The 20,905-nt window shown below is 34.1% G+C and overlaps 17 non-coding genes across 17 annotated transcripts; 8 read left to right on the top strand and 9 right to left on the bottom strand.

Annotated features, from left to right (window-relative positions):
* Positions 1–30: 30 nt before the first annotated feature.
* Positions 31–102, bottom strand: TRNAQ-UUG (transfer RNA glutamine (anticodon UUG)). Its single transcript has one exon. It is a non-coding gene; the product is annotated as a tRNA-Gln (tRNA).
* Positions 103–1,652: 1,550 nt separating this feature from the next.
* Positions 1,653–1,724, top strand: TRNAQ-CUG (transfer RNA glutamine (anticodon CUG)). The gene has a single exon. It is a non-coding gene; the product is annotated as a tRNA-Gln (tRNA).
* An 826-nt stretch (positions 1,725–2,550) lies between these two features.
* TRNAQ-UUG (transfer RNA glutamine (anticodon UUG)) lies at positions 2,551–2,622 on the bottom strand. Its single transcript has one exon. It is a non-coding gene; the product is annotated as a tRNA-Gln (tRNA).
* A 1,550-nt stretch (positions 2,623–4,172) lies between these two features.
* On the top strand, positions 4,173–4,244 carry TRNAQ-CUG (transfer RNA glutamine (anticodon CUG)). Its single transcript has one exon. It is a non-coding gene; the product is annotated as a tRNA-Gln (tRNA).
* Positions 4,245–5,070: 826 nt separating this feature from the next.
* On the bottom strand, positions 5,071–5,142 carry TRNAQ-UUG (transfer RNA glutamine (anticodon UUG)). Its single transcript has one exon. It is a non-coding gene; the product is annotated as a tRNA-Gln (tRNA).
* Positions 5,143–6,692: 1,550 nt separating this feature from the next.
* TRNAQ-CUG (transfer RNA glutamine (anticodon CUG)) lies at positions 6,693–6,764 on the top strand. Its single transcript has one exon. It is a non-coding gene; the product is annotated as a tRNA-Gln (tRNA).
* Positions 6,765–7,590: 826 nt separating this feature from the next.
* Positions 7,591–7,662, bottom strand: TRNAQ-UUG (transfer RNA glutamine (anticodon UUG)). Its single transcript has one exon. It is a non-coding gene; the product is annotated as a tRNA-Gln (tRNA).
* Positions 7,663–9,212: 1,550 nt separating this feature from the next.
* On the top strand, positions 9,213–9,284 carry TRNAQ-CUG (transfer RNA glutamine (anticodon CUG)). The gene has a single exon. It is a non-coding gene; the product is annotated as a tRNA-Gln (tRNA).
* An 826-nt stretch (positions 9,285–10,110) lies between these two features.
* On the bottom strand, positions 10,111–10,182 carry TRNAQ-UUG (transfer RNA glutamine (anticodon UUG)). The gene has a single exon. It is a non-coding gene; the product is annotated as a tRNA-Gln (tRNA).
* Positions 10,183–11,732: 1,550 nt separating this feature from the next.
* TRNAQ-CUG (transfer RNA glutamine (anticodon CUG)) lies at positions 11,733–11,804 on the top strand. The gene has a single exon. It is a non-coding gene; the product is annotated as a tRNA-Gln (tRNA).
* An 826-nt stretch (positions 11,805–12,630) lies between these two features.
* Positions 12,631–12,702, bottom strand: TRNAQ-UUG (transfer RNA glutamine (anticodon UUG)). Its single transcript has one exon. It is a non-coding gene; the product is annotated as a tRNA-Gln (tRNA).
* Positions 12,703–14,252: 1,550 nt separating this feature from the next.
* Positions 14,253–14,324, top strand: TRNAQ-CUG (transfer RNA glutamine (anticodon CUG)). The gene has a single exon. It is a non-coding gene; the product is annotated as a tRNA-Gln (tRNA).
* Positions 14,325–15,150: 826 nt separating this feature from the next.
* Positions 15,151–15,222, bottom strand: TRNAQ-UUG (transfer RNA glutamine (anticodon UUG)). The gene has a single exon. It is a non-coding gene; the product is annotated as a tRNA-Gln (tRNA).
* Positions 15,223–16,772: 1,550 nt separating this feature from the next.
* On the top strand, positions 16,773–16,844 carry TRNAQ-CUG (transfer RNA glutamine (anticodon CUG)). The gene has a single exon. It is a non-coding gene; the product is annotated as a tRNA-Gln (tRNA).
* An 826-nt stretch (positions 16,845–17,670) lies between these two features.
* On the bottom strand, positions 17,671–17,742 carry TRNAQ-UUG (transfer RNA glutamine (anticodon UUG)). The gene has a single exon. It is a non-coding gene; the product is annotated as a tRNA-Gln (tRNA).
* Positions 17,743–19,292: 1,550 nt separating this feature from the next.
* Positions 19,293–19,364, top strand: TRNAQ-CUG (transfer RNA glutamine (anticodon CUG)). Its single transcript has one exon. It is a non-coding gene; the product is annotated as a tRNA-Gln (tRNA).
* An 826-nt stretch (positions 19,365–20,190) lies between these two features.
* On the bottom strand, positions 20,191–20,262 carry TRNAQ-UUG (transfer RNA glutamine (anticodon UUG)). Its single transcript has one exon. It is a non-coding gene; the product is annotated as a tRNA-Gln (tRNA).
* Positions 20,263–20,905: the final 643 nt, after the last annotated feature.

Genomic DNA, 20,905 nt, shown 5'->3' with positions numbered 1-20,905 from the left:
AAAAAAAGATTTGATCAACAGTCATGAAAGTGGTCCCACCGAGATTTGAACTCGGACCCTTGGATTCAAAGTCCAAAGTGCTAACCACTACACCATGGAACCTCCCATGTGACAAGGGAGCAAATTGCTGCAGCAATGTGAACATTTCAAAGTTTTTAATGTTCTACAGTCAAAGACCAACAGAATGTTATTACCTTTCTATTCTGTTCAACTTTTGCATATTGAACTATGTTAGGGAAGGATGTTGCCCAGAGGACTCAAGTAACGCTATCACTCTGTTGAACAGTACTTTTTATGTGAGATACGATTTTGCAATAAAAGATAAGATTCCCCCGTGAATGCAATCTCTTCTCTCAAAATGAAAAGCTCAACCTGGTACAGGTGGGTTGATGGTATCATGCTTAGCACTCTAGACTCTGAAAACCGGGATCTGAGTACAAATCACAGTGGGACTTATCTAAACTTTACGATTTTCTTTTCCATTCAGTTCTTAGAATTATTAATTGGAAAAACATCTCATTTATTTATAAACTTGTACATATCCACTTTACACGTATGTATCTCCCTATATCTTGCTATATGTCTCTGTATATTTATAGGACAACATAAACACATACATTATAAAAATGCATATAATTAGTAGAGGTGAAAATAATGAAAAGTTGTTGCCTCTCCACATTTGAAACATGAGCTTCTTCTCCTTACTCTTCTATATGTCATGAAATTGAGATAGTCACTTTTTACTCAATTTTGATCTAACAATATAGTTGATTTATACAAAGCATATCATATGATTTGTGAATAATCTTAAAAGAGAAAATTAGATCAGTACCTGTGAGGCCTCCAAGCAAAAGCGTATGTTTCACGATTGCAGATCGACTGTTGAAAATCAGCATGAAAAACGTTTTATTTCACAATTTCCATACTAATATACAAAAAACATTTGTACTATCTGAATGATACCGTCATTGTGGTTCTCTAGGTTTGATTTAAGAACACTTCTCTTTCAAAATGTGCTAAATTCGCCTTATCAATAGCGCAGAAAGCTTCAAAAAGGGATGCTGGGAATCAGGCCTCTGAAATGCATTTCAGAAAAACAGGATAGGATTTCTTAATGTCACACTATTTTGTGTAGGAATGTGATGTAAACGTATTATAATGTTTGTATTTCTGTAACTTGTTCAAGCTGATGGACGTTTTGAAAGGAATCAATAAGTGTCTCTTTCAACCTACTGGTGTTGGATTTGAGCTATCAATAAACAAAGATGACAGAAATGGAAAAGGTCAAGAGTAATAAAATAGTACCCCCAAGATTTGGACTGGTACCTTTGCATGCAAAGTCCAAAGTGCCAATCATTGCTCTTTGGCGCAGCCCATGTGAGAGACAAAGAAATGGGTGTATTAGTTTGGAAATGTAAAATGTTTTAATATGACACAGTCAAAGATGATCATTATGATATAACTTGCCTATCCTGATAAACGTTTGCATATTTAACACTGTTATGGAGAATGTATCTGAACAGAATCAAATCACATTATAGCTCTTTACACTATGAGCATTCAACAGAGATATCCTTTCATCAATGTAAGAAATGCCCCCGCACTAATGCGCTCTCTTTTGTCTCAATGGAAAAATGACTCATGTATGGGAGGGTTCCATGGTGTAATGGTTAGCACTCTGGACTCTGAATCCAGCGATCCGAGATCAAATCTCGGTGGGACCTACTTGAATTATGAGATTTACTATTTCACCCATTTCTTAGAATTTGGTCTTGGAAAAACATAACGTCAATGTTTTATACTGATACTTATCAACGTATAAGTATGCATCTATGTATACATAGCTATATCCGTCTAGATAGCGATAAGACTATATAAAGAAATCAAATATTCATAAACATATGTATTGAAGCTGAAAACTAAAAACTGTTGTTTCCCATCCACAATTTAAACATTAGGTTCATTTCCTCTCTCATCTATATGACCAGTAATGAGATAGTTAATTTTTGCTGATTTCTTATATGACAACATGCTTGACTTACACAGTGCATTTAATTGTGAATTTCTTTGAAAGAGAAATTCAGATTATTACCTTTGACACGTCTTTCGAAAGATTTTACTTTATGGTTATGGATTTACTTTAGAAAATCAGAGTGTAAATATATGTGTGTCTGATTTTCACGATTGTTATTCAAAACGTCATATCTTCTGTCCCCATAATACACAATTTGATTCCTCAAGTTTTGTTTTAATGAAGGATTTCCAATTAAAAAGTTCCATCTTCCCCTTATCAATAACAGTAAGATTTAAGAAAGTAATATCTTGCATCAGCCCCCTGTGATGAGTTTGAGAAAACAGAGTCAGCTGGCAAAATGTCTCATTATTTTGAGCCATTTAATTTCCATGTTTTCTAAAAGTTCTATCATTTGCTCACATCGAATAGACTTTCAGAATACAATCAATAAATTAATGTTTCACTCTACCCGTGTTAGATTTGTGATATTTATGAATACACTTGACAAAAAAAGATTTGATCAACAGTCATGAAAGTGGTCCCACCGAGATTTGAACTCGGATTCTTGGATTCAAAGTCCAAAGTGCTAACCACTACACCATGGAACCTCCCATGTGACAAGGGAGCAAATTGCTGCAGCAATGTGAACATTTCAAAGTTTTTAATGTTCTACAGTCAAAGACCAACAGAATGTTATTACCTTTCTATTCTGTTCAACTTTTGCATATTGAACTATGTTAGGGAAGGATGTTGCCCAGAGGACTCAAGTAACGCTATCACTCTGTTGAACAGTACTTTTTATGTGAGATACGATTTTGCAATAAAAGATAAGATTCCCCCGTGAATGCAATCTCTTCTCTCAAAATGAAAAGCTCAACCTGGTACAGGTGGTTTGATGGTATCATGCTTAGCACTCTAGACTCTGAAAACCGGGATCTGAGTACAAATCACAGTGGGACTTATCTAAACTTTACGATTTTCTTTTCCATTCAGTTCTTAGAATTATTAATTGGAAAAACATCTCATTTACTTATAAACTTGTACATATCCACTTTACACGTATGTATCTCCCTATATCTTGCTATATGTCTCTGTATATTTATAGGACAACATAAACACATACATTATAAAAATGCATATAATTAGTAGAGGTGAAAATAATGAAAAGTTGTTGCCTCTCCACATTTGAAACATGAGCTTCTTCTCCTTACTCTTCTATATGTCATGAAATTGAGATAGTCACTTTTTACTCAATTTTGATCTAACAATATAGTTGATTTATACAAAGCATATCATATGATTTGTGAATAATCTTAAAAGAGAAAATTAGATCAGTACCTGTGAGGCCTCCAAGCAAAAGCGTATGTTTCACGATTGCAGATCGACTGTTGAAAATCAGCATGAAAAACGTTTTATTTCACAATTTCCATACTAATATACAAAAAACATTTGTACTATCTGAATGATACCGTCATTGTGGTTCTCTAGGTTTGATTTAAGAACACTTCTCTTTCAAAATGTGCTAAATTCGCCTTATCAATAGCGCAGAAAGCTTCAAAAAGGGATGCTGGGAATCAGGCCTCTGAAATGCATTTCAGAAAAACAGGATAGGATTTCTTAATGTCACACTATTTTGTGTAGGAATGTGATGTAAACGTATTATAATGTTTGTATTTCTGTAACTTGTTCAAGCTGATGGACGTTTTGAAAGGAATCAATAAGTGTCTCTTTCAACCTACTGGTGTTGGATTTGAGCTATCAATAAACAAAGATGACAGAAATGGAAAAGGTCAAAAGTAATAAAATAGTACCCCCAAGATTTGGACTGGTACCTTTGCATGCAAAGTCCAAAGTGCCAATCATTGCTCTTTGGCGCAGCCCATGTGAGAGACAAAGAAATGGGTGTATTAGTTTGGAAATGTAAAATGTTTTAATATGACACAGTCAAAGATGATCATTATGATATAACTTGCCTATCCTGATAAACGTTTGCATATTTAACACTGTTATGGAGAATGTATCTGAACAGAATCAAATCACATTATAGCTCTTTACACTATGAGCATTCAACAGAGATATCCTTTCATCAATGTAAGAAATGCCCCCGCACTAATGCGCTCTCTTTTGTCTCAATGGAAAAATGACTCATGTATGGGAGGGTTCCATGGTGTAATGGTTAGCACTCTGGACTCTGAATCCAGCGATCCGAGATCAAATCTCGGTGGGACCTACTTGAATTATGAGATTTACTATTTCACCCATTTCTTAGAATTTGGTCTTGGAAAAACATAACGTCAATGTTTTATACTGATACTTATCAACGTATAAGTATGCATCTATGTATACATAGCTATATCCGTCTAGATAGCGATAAGACTATATAAAGAAATCAAATATTCATAAACATATGTATTGAAGCTGAAAACTAAAAACTGTTGTTTCCCATCCACAATTTAAACATTAGGTTCATTTCCTCTCTCATCTATATGACCAGTAATGAGATAGTTAATTTTTGCTGATTTCTTATATGACAACATGCTTGACTTACACAGTGCATTTAATTGTGAATTTCTTTGAAAGAGAAATTCAGATTATTACCTTTGACACGTCTTTCGAAAGATTTTACTTTATGGTTATGGATTTACTTTAGAAAATCAGAGTGTAAATATATGTGTGTCTGAATTTCACGATTGTTATTCAAAACGTCATATCTTCTGTCCCCATAATACACAATTTGATTCCTCAAGTTTTGTTTTAATGAAGGATTTCCAATTAAAAAGTTCCATCTTCCCCTTATCAATAACAGTAAGATTTAAGAAGGTAATATCTTGCATCAGCCCCCTGTGATGAGTTTGAGAAAACAGAGTCAGCTGGCAAAATGTCTCATTATTTTGAGCCATTTAATTTCCATGTTTTCTAAAAGTTCTATCATTTGCTCACATCGAATAGACTTTCAGAATACAATCAATAAATTAATGTTTCACTCTACCCGTGTTAGATTTGTGATATTTATGAATACACTTGACAAAAAAAGATTTGATCAACAGTCATGAAAGTGGTCCCACCGAGATTTGAACTCGGACCCTTGGATTCAAAGTCCAAAGTGCTAACCACTACACCATGGAACCTCCCATGTGACAAGGGAGCAAATTGCTGCAGCAATGTGAACATTTCAAAGTTTTTAATGTTCTACAGTCAAAGACCAACAGAATGTTATTACCTTTCTATTCTGTTCAACTTTTGCATATTGAACTATGTTAGGGAAGGATGTTGCCCAGAGGACTCAAGTAACGCTATCACTCTGTTGAACAGTACTTTTTATGTGAGATACGATTTTGCAATAAAAGATAAGATTCCCCCGTGAATGCAATCTCTTCTCTCAAAATGAAAAGCTCAACCTGGTACAGGTGGGTTGATGGTATCATGCTTAGCACTCTAGACTCTGAAAACCGGGATCTGAGTACAAATCACAGTGGGACTTATCTAAACTTTACGATTTTCTTTTCCATTCAGTTCTTAGAATTATTAATTGGAAAAACATCTCATTTATTTATAAACTTGTACATATCCACTTTACACGTATGTATCTCCCTATATCTTGCTATATGTCTCTGTATATTTATAGGACAACATAAACACATACATTATAAAAATGCATATAATTAGTAGAGGTGAAAATAATGAAAAGTTGTTGCCTCTCCACATTTGAAACATGAGCTTCTTCTCCTTACTCTTCTATATGTCATGAAATTGAGATAGTCACTTTTTACTCAATTTTGATCTAACAATATAGTTGATTTATACAAAGCATATCATATGATTTGTGAATAATCTTAAAAGAGAAAATTAGATCAGTACCTGTGAGGCCTCCAAGCAAAAGCGTATGTTTCACGATTGCAGATCGACTGTTGAAAATCAGCATGAAAAACGTTTTATTTCACAATTTCCATACTAATATACAAAAAACATTTGTACTATCTGAATGATACCGTCATTGTGGTTCTCTAGGTTTGATTTAAGAACACTTCTCTTTCAAAATGTGCTAAATTCGCCTTATCAATAGCGCAGAAAGCTTCAAAAAGGGATGCTGGGAATCAGGCCTCTGAAATGCATTTCAGAAAAACAGGATAGGATTTCTTAATGTCACACTATTTTGTGTAGGAATGTGATGTAAACGTATTATAATGTTTGTATTTCTGTAACTTGTTCAAGCTGATGGACGTTTTGAAAGGAATCAATAAGTGTCTCTTTCAACCTACTGGTGTTGGATTTGAGCTATCAATAAACAAAGATGACAGAAATGGAAAAGGTCAAGAGTAATAAAATAGTACCCCCAAGATTTGGACTGGTACCTTTGCATGCAAAGTCCAAAGTGCCAATCATTGCTCTTTGGCGCAGCCCATGTGAGAGACAAAGAAATGGGTGTATTAGTTTGGAAATGTAAAATGTTTTAATATGACACAGTCAAAGATGATCATTATGATATAACTTGCCTATCCTGATAAACGTTTGCATATTTAACACTGTTATGGAGAATGTATCTGAACAGAATCAAATCACATTATAGCTCTTTACACTATGAGCATTCAACAGAGATATCCTTTCATCAATGTAAGAAATGCCCCCGCACTAATGCGCTCTCTTTTGTCTCAATGGAAAAATGACTCATGTATGGGAGGGTTCCATGGTGTAATGGTTAGCACTCTGGACTCTGAATCCAGCGATCCGAGATCAAATCTCGGTGGGACCTACTTGAATTATGAGATTTACTATTTCACCCATTTCTTAGAATTTGGTCTTGGAAAAACATAACGTCAATGTTTTATACTGATACTTATCAACGTATAAGTATGCATCTATGTATACATAGCTATATCCGTCTAGATAGCGATAAGACTATATAAAGAAATCAAATATTCATAAACATATGTATTGAAGCTGAAAACTAAAAACTGTTGTTTCCCATCCACAATTTAAACATTAGGTTCATTTCCTCTCTCATCTATATGACCAGTAATGAGATAGTTAATTTTTGCTGATTTCTTATATGACAACATGCTTGACTTACACAGTGCATTTAATTGTGAATTTCTTTGAAAGAGAAATTCAGATTATTACCTTTGACACGTCTTTCGAAAGATTTTACTTTATGGTTATGGATTTACTTTAGAAAATCAGAGTGTAAATATATGTGTGTCTGATTTTCACGATTGTTATTCAAAACGTCATATCTTCTGTCCCCATAATACACAATTTGATTCCTCAAGTTTTGTTTTAATGAAGGATTTCCAATTAAAAAGTTCCATCTTCCCCTTATCAATAACAGTAAGATTTAAGAAAGTAATATCTTGCATCAGCCCCCTGTGATGAGTTTGAGAAAACAGAGTCAGCTGGCAAAATGTCTCATTATTTTGAGCCATTTAATTTCCATGTTTTCTAAAAGTTCTATCATTTGCTCACATCGAATAGACTTTCAGAATACAATCAATAAATTAATGTTTCACTCTACCCGTGTTAGATTTGTGATATTTATGAATACACTTGACAAAAAAAGATTTGATCAACAGTCATGAAAGTGGTCCCACCGAGATTTGAACTCGGATTCTTGGATTCAAAGTCCAAAGTGCTAACCACTACACCATGGAACCTCCCATGTGACAAGGGAGCAAATTGCTGCAGCAATGTGAACATTTCAAAGTTTTTAATGTTCTACAGTCAAAGACCAACAGAATGTTATTACCTTTCTATTCTGTTCAACTTTTGCATATTGAACTATGTTAGGGAAGGATGTTGCCCAGAGGACTCAAGTAACGCTATCACTCTGTTGAACAGTACTTTTTATGTGAGATACGATTTTGCAATAAAAGATAAGATTCCCCCGTGAATGCAATCTCTTCTCTCAAAATGAAAAGCTCAACCTGGTACAGGTGGGTTGATGGTATCATGCTTAGCACTCTAGACTCTGAAAACCGGGATCTGAGTACAAATCACAGTGGGACTTATCTAAACTTTACGATTTTCTTTTCCATTCAGTTCTTAGAATTATTAATTGGAAAAACATCTCATTTATTTATAAACTTGTACATATCCACTTTACACGTATGTATCTCCCTATATCTTGCTATATGTCTCTGTATATTTATAGGACAACATAAACACATACATTATAAAAATGCATATAATTAGTAGAGGTGAAAATAATGAAAAGTTGTTGCCTCTCCACATTTGAAACATGAGCTTCTTCTCCTTACTCTTCTATATGTCATGAAATTGAGATAGTCACTTTTTACTCAATTTTGATCTAACAATATAGTTGATTTATACAAAGCATATCATATGATTTGTGAATAATCTTAAAAGAGAAAATTAGATCAGTACCTGTGAGGCCTCCAAGCAAAAGCGTATGTTTCACGATTGCAGATCGACTGTTGAAAATCAGCATGAAAAACGTTTTATTTCACAATTTCCATACTAATATACAAAAAACATTTGTACTATCTGAATGATACCGTCATTGTGGTTCTCTAGGTTTGATTTAAGAACACTTCTCTTTCAAAATGTGCTAAATTCGCCTTATCAATAGCGCAGAAAGCTTCAAAAAGGGATGCTGGGAATCAGGCCTCTGAAATGCATTTCAGAAAAACAGGATAGGATTTCTTAATGTCACACTATTTTGTGTAGGAATGTGATGTAAACGTATTATAATGTTTGTATTTCTGTAACTTGTTCAAGCTGATGGACGTTTTGAAAGGAATCAATAAGTGTCTCTTTCAACCTACTGGTGTTGGATTTGAGCTATCAATAAACAAAGATGACAGAAATGGAAAAGGTCAAGAGTAATAAAATAGTACCCCCAAGATTTGGACTGGTACCTTTGCATGCAAAGTCCAAAGTGCCAATCATTGCTCTTTGGCGCAGCCCATGTGAGAGACAAAGAAATGGGTGTATTAGTTTGGAAATGTAAAATGTTTTAATATGACACAGTCAAAGATGATCATTATGATATAACTTGCCTATCCTGATAAACGTTTGCATATTTAACACTGTTATGGAGAATGTATCTGAACAGAATCAAATCACATTATAGCTCTTTACACTATGAGCATTCAACAGAGATATCCTTTCATCAATGTAAGAAATGCCCCCGCACTAATGCGCTCTCTTTTGTCTCAATGGAAAAATGACTCATGTATGGGAGGGTTCCATGGTGTAATGGTTAGCACTCTGGACTCTGAATCCAGCGATCCGAGATCAAATCTCGGTGGGACCTACTTGAATTATGAGATTTACTATTTCACCCATTTCTTAGAATTTGGTCTTGGAAAAACATAACGTCAATGTTTTATACTGATACTTATCAACGTATAAGTATGCATCTATGTATACATAGCTATATCCGTCTAGATAGCGATAAGACTATATAAAGAAATCAAATATTCATAAACATATGTATTGAAGCTGAAAACTAAAAACTGTTGTTTCCCATCCACAATTTAAACATTAGGTTCATTTCCTCTCTCATCTATATGACCAGTAATGAGATAGTTAATTTTTGCTGATTTCTTATATGACAACATGCTTGACTTACACAGTGCATTTAATTGTGAATTTCTTTGAAAGAGAAATTCAGATTATTACCTTTGACACGTCTTTCGAAAGATTTTACTTTATGGTTATGGATTTACTTTAGAAAATCAGAGTGTAAATATATGTGTGTCTGAATTTCACGATTGTTATTCAAAACGTCATATCTTCTGTCCCCATAATACACAATTTGATTCCTCAAGTTTTGTTTTAATGAAGGATTTCCAATTAAAAAGTTCCATCTTCCCCTTATCAATAACAGTAAGATTTAAGAAGGTAATATCTTGCATCAGCCCCCTGTGATGAGTTTGAGAAAACAGAGTCAGCTGGCAAAATGTCTCATTATTTTGAGCCATTTAATTTCCATGTTTTCTAAAAGTTCTATCATTTGCTCACATCGAATAGACTTTCAGAATACAATCAATAAATTAATGTTTCACTCTACCCGTGTTAGATTTGTGATATTTATGAATACACTTGACAAAAAAAGATTTGATCAACAGTCATGAAAGTGGTCCCACCGAGATTTGAACTCGGACCCTTGGATTCAAAGTCCAAAGTGCTAACCACTACACCATGGAACCTCCCATGTGACAAGGGAGCAAATTGCTGCAGCAATGTGAACATTTCAAAGTTTTTAATGTTCTACAGTCAAAGACCAACAGAATGTTATTACCTTTCTATTCTGTTCAACTTTTGCATATTGAACTATGTTAGGGAAGGATGTTGCCCAGAGGACTCAAGTAACGCTATCACTCTGTTGAACAGTACTTTTTATGTGAGATACGATTTTGCAATAAAAGATAAGATTCCCCCGTGAATGCAATCTCTTCTCTCAAAATGAAAAGCTCAACCTGGTACAGGTGGTTTGATGGTATCATGCTTAGCACTCTAGACTCTGAAAACCGGGATCTGAGTACAAATCACAGTGGGACTTATCTAAACTTTACGATTTTCTTTTCCATTCAGTTCTTAGAATTATTAATTGGAAAAACATCTCATTTACTTATAAACTTGTACATATCCACTTTACACGTATGTATCTCCCTATATCTTGCTATATGTCTCTGTATATTTATAGGACAACATAAACACATACATTATAAAAATGCATATAATTAGTAGAGGTGAAAATAATGAAAAGTTGTTGCCTCTCCACATTTGAAACATGAGCTTCTTCTCCTTACTCTTCTATATGTCATGAAATTGAGATAGTCACTTTTTACTCAATTTTGATCTAACAATATAGTTGATTTATACAAAGCATATCATATGATTTGTGAATAATCTTAAAAGAGAAAATTAGATCAGTACCTGTGAGGCCTCCAAGCAAAAGCGTATGTTTCACGATTGCAGATCGACTGTTGAAAATCAGCATGAAAAACGTTTTATTTCACAATTTCCATACTAATATACAAAAAACATTTGTACTATCTGAATGATACCGTCATTGTGGTTCTCTAGGTTTGATTTAAGAACACTTCTCTTTCAAAATGTGCTAAATTCGCCTTATCAATAGCGCAGAAAGCTTCAAAAAGGGATGCTGGGAATCAGGCCTCTGAAATGCATTTCAGAAAAACAGGATAGGATTTCTTAATGTCACACTATTTTGTGTAGGAATGTGATGTAAACGTATTATAATGTTTGTATTTCTGTAACTTGTTCAAGCTGATGGACGTTTTGAAAGGAATCAATAAGTGTCTCTTTCAACCTACTGGTGTTGGATTTGAGCTATCAATAAACAAAGATGACAGAAATGGAAAAGGTCAAAAGTAATAAAATAGTACCCCCAAGATTTGGACTGGTACCTTTGCATGCAAAGTCCAAAGTGCCAATCATTGCTCTTTGGCGCAGCCCATGTGAGAGACAAAGAAATGGGTGTATTAGTTTGGAAATGTAAAATGTTTTAATATGACACAGTCAAAGATGATCATTATGATATAACTTGCCTATCCTGATAAACGTTTGCATATTTAACACTGTTATGGAGAATGTATCTGAACAGAATCAAATCACATTATAGCTCTTTACACTATGAGCATTCAACAGAGATATCCTTTCATCAATGTAAGAAATGCCCCCGCACTAATGCGCTCTCTTTTGTCTCAATGGAAAAATGACTCATGTATGGGAGGGTTCCATGGTGTAATGGTTAGCACTCTGGACTCTGAATCCAGCGATCCGAGATCAAATCTCGGTGGGACCTACTTGAATTATGAGATTTACTATTTCACCCATTTCTTAGAATTTGGTCTTGGAAAAACATAACGTCAATGTTTTATACTGATACTTATCAACGTATAAGTATGCATCTATGTATACATAGCTATATCCGTCTAGATAGCGATAAGACTATATAAAGAAATCAAATATTCATAAACATATGTATTGAAGCTGAAAACTAAAAACTGTTGTTTCCCATCCACAATTTAAACATTAGGTTCATTTCCTCTCTCATCTATATGACCAGTAATGAGATAGTTAATTTTTGCTGATTTCTTATATGACAACATGCTTGACTTACACAGTGCATTTAATTGTGAATTTCTTTGAAAGAGAAATTCAGATTATTACCTTTGACACGTCTTTCGAAAGATTTTACTTTATGGTTATGGATTTACTTTAGAAAATCAGAGTGTAAATATATGTGTGTCTGAATTTCACGATTGTTATTCAAAACGTCATATCTTCTGTCCCCATAATACACAATTTGATTCCTCAAGTTTTGTTTTAATGAAGGATTTCCAATTAAAAAGTTCCATCTTCCCCTTATCAATAACAGTAAGATTTAAGAAGGTAATATCTTGCATCAGCCCCCTGTGATGAGTTTGAGAAAACAGAGTCAGCTGGCAAAATGTCTCATTATTTTGAGCCATTTAATTTCCATGTTTTCTAAAAGTTCTATCATTTGCTCACATCGAATAGACTTTCAGAATACAATCAATAAATTAATGTTTCACTCTACCCGTGTTAGATTTGTGATATTTATGAATACACTTGACAAAAAAAGATTTGATCAACAGTCATGAAAGTGGTCCCACCGAGATTTGAACTCGGACCCTTGGATTCAAAGTCCAAAGTGCTAACCACTACACCATGGAACCTCCCATGTGACAAGGGAGCAAATTGCTGCAGCAATGTGAACATTTCAAAGTTTTTAATGTTCTACAGTCAAAGACCAACAGAATGTTATTACCTTTCTATTCTGTTCAACTTTTGCATATTGAACTATGTTAGGGAAGGATGTTGCCCAGAGGACTCAAGTAACGCTATCACTCTGTTGAACAGTACTTTTTATGTGAGATACGATTTTGCAATAAAAGATAAGATTCCCCCGTGAATGCAATCTCTTCTCTCAAAATGAAAAGCTCAACCTGGTACAGGTGGGTTGATGGTATCATGCTTAGCACTCTAGACTCTGAAAACCGGGATCTGAGTACAAATCACAGTGGGACTTATCTAAACTTTACGATTTTCTTTTCCATTCAGTTCTTAGAATTATTAATTGGAAAAACATCTCATTTATTTATAAACTTGTACATATCCACTTTACACGTATGTATCTCCCTATATCTTGCTATATGTCTCTGTATATTTATAGGACAACATAAACACATACATTATAAAAATGCATATAATTAGTAGAGGTGAAAATAATGAAAAGTTGTTGCCTCTCCACATTTGAAACATGAGCTTCTTCTCCTTACTCTTCTATATGTCATGAAATTGAGATAGTCACTTTTTACTCAATTTTGATCTAACAATATAGTTGATTTATACAAAGCATATCATATGATTTGTGAATAATCTTAAAAGAGAAAATTAGATCAGTACCTGTGAGGCCTCCAAGCAAAAGCGTATGTTTCACGATTGCAGATCGACTGTTGAAAATCAGCATGAAAAACGTTTTATTTCACAATTTCCATACTAATATACAAAAAACATTTGTACTATCTGAATGATACCGTCATTGTGGTTCTCTAGGTTTGATTTAAGAACACTTCTCTTTCAAAATGTGCTAAATTCGCCTTATCAATAGCGCAGAAAGCTTCAAAAAGGGATGCTGGGAATCAGGCCTCTGAAATGCATTTCAGAAAAACAGGATAGGATTTCTTAATGTCACACTATTTTGTGTAGGAATGTGATGTAAACGTATTATAATGTTTGTATTTCTGTAACTTGTTCAAGCTGATGGACGTTTTGAAAGGAATCAATAAGTGTCTCTTTCAACCTACTGGTGTTGGATTTGAGCTATCAATAAACAAAGATGACAGAAATGGAAAAGGTCAAGAGTAATAAAATAGTACCCCCAAGATTTGGACTGGTACCTTTGCATGCAAAGTCCAAAGTGCCAATCATTGCTCTTTGGCGCAGCCCATGTGAGAGACAAAGAAATGGGTGTATTAGTTTGGAAATGTAAAATGTTTTAATATGACACAGTCAAAGATGATCATTATGATATAACTTGCCTATCCTGATAAACGTTTGCATATTTAACACTGTTATGGAGAATGTATCTGAACAGAATCAAATCACATTATAGCTCTTTACACTATGAGCATTCAACAGAGATATCCTTTCATCAATGTAAGAAATGCCCCCGCACTAATGCGCTCTCTTTTGTCTCAATGGAAAAATGACTCATGTATGGGAGGGTTCCATGGTGTAATGGTTAGCACTCTGGACTCTGAATCCAGCGATCCGAGATCAAATCTCGGTGGGACCTACTTGAATTATGAGATTTACTATTTCACCCATTTCTTAGAATTTGGTCTTGGAAAAACATAACGTCAATGTTTTATACTGATACTTATCAACGTATAAGTATGCATCTATGTATACATAGCTATATCCGTCTAGATAGCGATAAGACTATATAAAGAAATCAAATATTCATAAACATATGTATTGAAGCTGAAAACTAAAAACTGTTGTTTCCCATCCACAATTTAAACATTAGGTTCATTTCCTCTCTCATCTATATGACCAGTAATGAGATAGTTAATTTTTGCTGATTTCTTATATGACAACATGCTTGACTTACACAGTGCATTTAATTGTGAATTTCTTTGAAAGAGAAATTCAGATTATTACCTTTGACACGTCTTTCGAAAGATTTTACTTTATGGTTATGGATTTACTTTAGAAAATCAGAGTGTAAATATATGTGTGTCTGATTTTCACGATTGTTATTCAAAACGTCATATCTTCTGTCCCCATAATACACAATTTGATTCCTCAAGTTTTGTTTTAATGAAGGATTTCCAATTAAAAAGTTCCATCTTCCCCTTATCAATAACAGTAAGATTTAAGAAAGTAATATCTTGCATCAGCCCCCTGTGATGAGTTTGAGAAAACAGAGTCAGCTGGCAAAATGTCTCATTATTTTGAGCCATTTAATTTCCATGTTTTCTAAAAGTTCTATCATTTGCTCACATCGAATAGACTTTCAGAATACAATCAATAAATTAATGTTTCACTCTACCCGTGTTAGATTTGTGATATTTATGAATACACTTGACAAAAAAAGATTTGATCAACAGTCATGAAAGTGGTCCCACCGAGATTTGAACTCGGATTCTTGGATTCAAAGTCCAAAGTGCTAACCACTACACCATGGAACCTCCCATGTGACAAGGGAGCAAATTGCTGCAGCAATGTGAACATTTCAAAGTTTTTAATGTTCTACAGTCAAAGACCAACAGAATGTTATTACCTTTCTATTCTGTTCAACTTTTGCATATTGAACTATGTTAGGGAAGGATGTTGCCCAGAGGACTCAAGTAACGCTATCACTCTGTTGAACAGTACTTTTTATGTGAGATACGATTTTGCAATAAAAGATAAGATTCCCCCGTGAATGCAATCTCTTCTCTCAAAATGAAAAGCTCAACCTGGTACAGGTGGGTTGATGGTATCATGCTTAGCACTCTAGACTCTGAAAACCGGGATCTGAGTACAAATCACAGTGGGACTTATCTAAACTTTACGATTTTCTTTTCCATTCAGTTCTTAGAATTATTAATTGGAAAAACATCTCATTTATTTATAAACTTGTACATATCCACTTTACACGTATGTATCTCCCTATATCTTGCTATATGTCTCTGTATATTTATAGGACAACATAAACACATACATTATAAAAATGCATATAATTAGTAGAGGTGAAAATAATGAAAAGTTGTTGCCTCTCCACATTTGAAACATGAGCTTCTTCTCCTTACTCTTCTATATGTCATGAAATTGAGATAGTCACTTTTTACTCAATTTTGATCTAACAATATAGTTGATTTATACAAAGCATATCATATGATTTGTGAATAATCTTAAAAGAGAAAATTAGATCAGTACCTGTGAGGCCTCCAAGCAAAAGCGTATGTTTCACGATTGCAGATCGACTGTTGAAAATCAGCATGAAAAACGTTTTATTTCACAATTTCCATACTAATATACAAAAAACATTTGTACTATCTGAATGATACCGTCATTGTGGTTCTCTAGGTTTGATTTAAGAACACTTCTCTTTCAAAATGTGCTAAATTCGCCTTATCAATAGCGCAGAAAGCTTCAAAAAGGGATGCTGGGAATCAGGCCTCTGAAATGCATTTCAGAAAAACAGGATAGGATTTCTTAATGTCACACTATTTTGTGTAGGAATGTGATGTAAACGTATTATAATGTTTGTATTTCTGTAACTTGTTCAAGCTGATGGACGTTTTGAAAGGAATCAATAAGTGTCTCTTTCAACCTACTGGTGTTGGATTTGAGCTATCAATAAACAAAGATGACAGAAATGGAAAAGGTCAAGAGTAATAAAATAGTACCCCCAAGATTTGGACTGGTACCTTTGCATGCAAAGTCCAAAGTGCCAATCATTGCTCTTTGGCGCAGCCCATGTGAGAGACAAAGAAATGGGTGTATTAGTTTGGAAATGTAAAATGTTTTAATATGACACAGTCAAAGATGATCATTATGATATAACTTGCCTATCCTGATAAACGTTTGCATATTTAACACTGTTATGGAGAATGTATCTGAACAGAATCAAATCACATTATAGCTCTTTACACTATGAGCATTCAACAGAGATATCCTTTCATCAATGTAAGAAATGCCCCCGCACTAATGCGCTCTCTTTTGTCTCAATGGAAAAATGACTCATGTATGGGAGGGTTCCATGGTGTAATGGTTAGCACTCTGGACTCTGAATCCAGCGATCCGAGATCAAATCTCGGTGGGACCTACTTGAATTATGAGATTTACTATTTCACCCATTTCTTAGAATTTGGTCTTGGAAAAACATAACGTCAATGTTTTATACTGATACTTATCAACGTATAAGTATGCATCTATGTATACATAGCTATATCCGTCTAGATAGCGATAAGACTATATAAAGAAATCAAATATTCATAAACATATGTATTGAAGCTGAAAACTAAAAACTGTTGTTTCCCATCCACAATTTAAACATTAGGTTCATTTCCTCTCTCATCTATATGACCAGTAATGAGATAGTTAATTTTTGCTGATTTCTTATATGACAACATGCTTGACTTACACAGTGCATTTAATTGTGAATTTCTTTGAAAGAGAAATTCAGATTATTACCTTTGACACGTCTTTCGAAAGATTTTACTTTATGGTTATGGATTTACTTTAGAAAATCAGAGTGTAAATATATGTGTGTCTGAATTTCACGATTGTTATTCAAAACGTCATATCTTCTGTCCCCATAATACACAATTTGATTCCTCAAGTTTTGTTTTAATGAAGGATTTCCAATTAAAAAGTTCCATCTTCCCCTTATCAATAACAGTAAGATTTAAGAAGGTAATATCTTGCATCAGCCCCCTGTGATGAGTTTGAGAAAACAGAGTCAGCTGGCAAAATGTCTCATTATTTTGAGCCATTTAATTTCCATGTTTTCTAAAAGTTCTATCATTTGCTCACATCGAATAGACTTTCAGAATACAATCAATAAATTAATGTTTCACTCTACCCGTGTTAGATTTGTGATATTTATGAATACACTTGACAAAAAAAGATTTGATCAACAGTCATGAAAGTGGTCCCACCGAGATTTGAACTCGGACCCTTGGATTCAAAGTCCAAAGTGCTAACCACTACACCATGGAACCTCCCATGTGACAAGGGAGCAAATTGCTGCAGCAATGTGAACATTTCAAAGTTTTTAATGTTCTACAGTCAAAGACCAACAGAATGTTATTACCTTTCTATTCTGTTCAACTTTTGCATATTGAACTATGTTAGGGAAGGATGTTGCCCAGAGGACTCAAGTAACGCTATCACTCTGTTGAACAGTACTTTTTATGTGAGATACGATTTTGCAATAAAAGATAAGATTCCCCCGTGAATGCAATCTCTTCTCTCAAAATGAAAAGCTCAACCTGGTACAGGTGGGTTGATGGTATCATGCTTAGCACTCTAGACTCTGAAAACCGGGATCTGAGTACAAATCACAGTGGGACTTATCTAAACTTTACGATTTTCTTTTCCATTCAGTTCTTAGAATTATTAATTGGAAAAACATCTCATTTATTTATAAACTTGTACATATCCACTTTACACGTATGTATCTCCCTATATCTTGCTATATGTCTCTGTATATTTATAGGACAACATAAACACATACATTATAAAAATGCATATAATTAGTAGAGGTGAAAATAATGAAAAGTTGTTGCCTCTCCACATTTGAAACATGAGCTTCTTCTCCTTACTCTTCTATATGTCATGAAATTGAGATAGTCACTTTTTACTCAATTTTGATCTAACAATATAGTTGATTTATACAAAGCATATCATATGATTTGTGAATAATCTTAAAAGAGAAAATTAGATCAGTACCTGTGAGGCCTCCAAGCAAAAGCGTATGTTTCACGATTGCAGATCGACTGTTGAAAATCAGCATGAAAAACGTTTTATTTCACAATTTCCATACTAATATACAAAAAACATTTGTACTATCTGAATGATACCGTCATTGTGGTTCTCTAGGTTTGATTTAAGAACACTTCTCTTTCAAAATGTGCTAAATTCGCCTTATCAATAGCGCAGAAAGCTTCAAAAAGGGATGCTGGGAATCAGGCCTCTGAAATGCATTTCAGAAAAACAGGATAGGATTTCTTAATGTCACACTATTTTGTGTAGGAATGTGATGTAAACGTATTATAATGTTTGTATTTCTGTAACTTGTTCAAGCTGATGGACGTTTTGAAAGGAATCAATAAGTGTCTCTTTCAACCTACTGGTGTTGGATTTGAGCTATCAATAAACAAAGATGACAGAAATGGAAAAGGTCAAGAGTAATAAAATAGTACCCCCAAGATTTGGACTGGTACCTTTGCATGCAAAGTCCAAAGTGCCAATCATTGCTCTTTGGCGCAGCCCATGTGAGAGACAAAGAAATGGGTGTATTAGTTTGGAAATGTAAAATGTTTTAATATGACACAGTCAAAGATGATCATTATGATATAACTTGCCTATCCTGATAAACGTTTGCATATTTAACACTGTTATGGAGAATGTATCTGAACAGAATCAAATCACATTATAGCTCTTTACACTATGAGCATTCAACAGAGATATCCTTTCATCAATGTAAGAAATGCCCCCGCACTAATGCGCTCTCTTTTGTCTCAATGGAAAAATGACTCATGTATGGGAGGGTTCCATGGTGTAATGGTTAGCACTCTGGACTCTGAATCCAGCGATCCGAGATCAAATCTCGGTGGGACCTACTTGAATTATGAGATTTACTATTTCACCCATTTCTTAGAATTTGGTCTTGGAAAAACATAACGTCAATGTTTTATACTGATACTTATCAACGTATAAGTATGCATCTATGTATACATAGCTATATCCGTCTAGATAGCGATAAGACTATATAAAGAAATCAAATATTCATAAACATATGTATTGAAGCTGAAAACTAAAAACTGTTGTTTCCCATCCACAATTTAAACATTAGGTTCATTTCCTCTCTCATCTATATGACCAGTAATGAGATAGTTAATTTTTGCTGATTTCTTATATGACAACATGCTTGACTTACACAGTGCATTTAATTGTGAATTTCTTTGAAAGAGAAATTCAGATTATTACCTTTGACACGTCTTTCGAAAGATTTTACTTTATGGTTATGGATTTACTTTAGAAAATCAGAGTGTAAATATATGTGTGTCTGATTTTCACGATTGTTATTCAAAACGTCATATCTTCTGTCCCCATAATACACAATTTGATTCCTCAAGTTTTGTTTTAATGAAGGATTTCCAATTAAAAAGTTCCATCTTCCCCTTATCAATAACAGTAAGATTTAAGAAAGTAATATCTTGCATCAGCCCCCTGTGATGAGTTTGAGAAAACAGAGTCAGCTGGCAAAATGTCTCATTATTTTGAGCCATTTAATTTCCATGTTTTCTAAAAGTTCTATCATTTGCTCACATCGAATAGACTTTCAGAATACAATCAATAAATTAATGTTTCACTCTACCCGTGTTAGATTTGTGATATTTATGAATACACTTGACAAAAAAAGATTTGATCAACAGTCATGAAAGTGGTCCCACCGAGATTTGAACTCGGATTCTTGGATTCAAAGTCCAAAGTGCTAACCACTACACCATGGAACCTCCCATGTGACAAGGGAGCAAATTGCTGCAGCAATGTGAACATTTCAAAGTTTTTAATGTTCTACAGTCAAAGACCAACAGAATGTTATTACCTTTCTATTCTGTTCAACTTTTGCATATTGAACTATGTTAGGGAAGGATGTTGCCCAGAGGACTCAAGTAACGCTATCACTCTGTTGAACAGTACTTTTTATGTGAGATACGATTTTGCAATAAAAGATAAGATTCCCCCGTGAATGCAATCTCTTCTCTCAAAATGAAAAGCTCAACCTGGTACAGGTGGTTTGATGGTATCATGCTTAGCACTCTAGACTCTGAAAACCGGGATCTGAGTACAAATCACAGTGGGACTTATCTAAACTTTACGATTTTCTTTTCCATTCAGTTCTTAGAATTATTAATTGGAAAAACATCTCATTTACTTATAAACTTGTACATATCCACTTTACACGTATGTATCTCCCTATATCTTGCTATATGTCTCTGTATATTTATAGGACAACATAAACACATACATTATAAAAATGCATATAATTAGTAGAGGTGAAAATAATGAAAAGTTGTTGCCTCTCCACATTTGAAACATGAGCTTCTTCTCCTTACTCTTCTATATGTCATGAAATTGAGATAGTCACTTTTTACT

This window comes from Lissotriton helveticus, chromosome 4_1 (assembly GCF_964261635.1).
Source record: "Lissotriton helveticus chromosome 4_1, aLisHel1.1, whole genome shotgun sequence".
In the NCBI taxonomy this organism is placed as follows: Eukaryota; Metazoa; Chordata; class Amphibia; order Caudata; family Salamandridae; genus Lissotriton; species Lissotriton helveticus.
The sequence above is the reverse complement of the archived record's forward strand: the minus strand, read 5'-3'. Positions and strand labels throughout refer to the sequence as shown.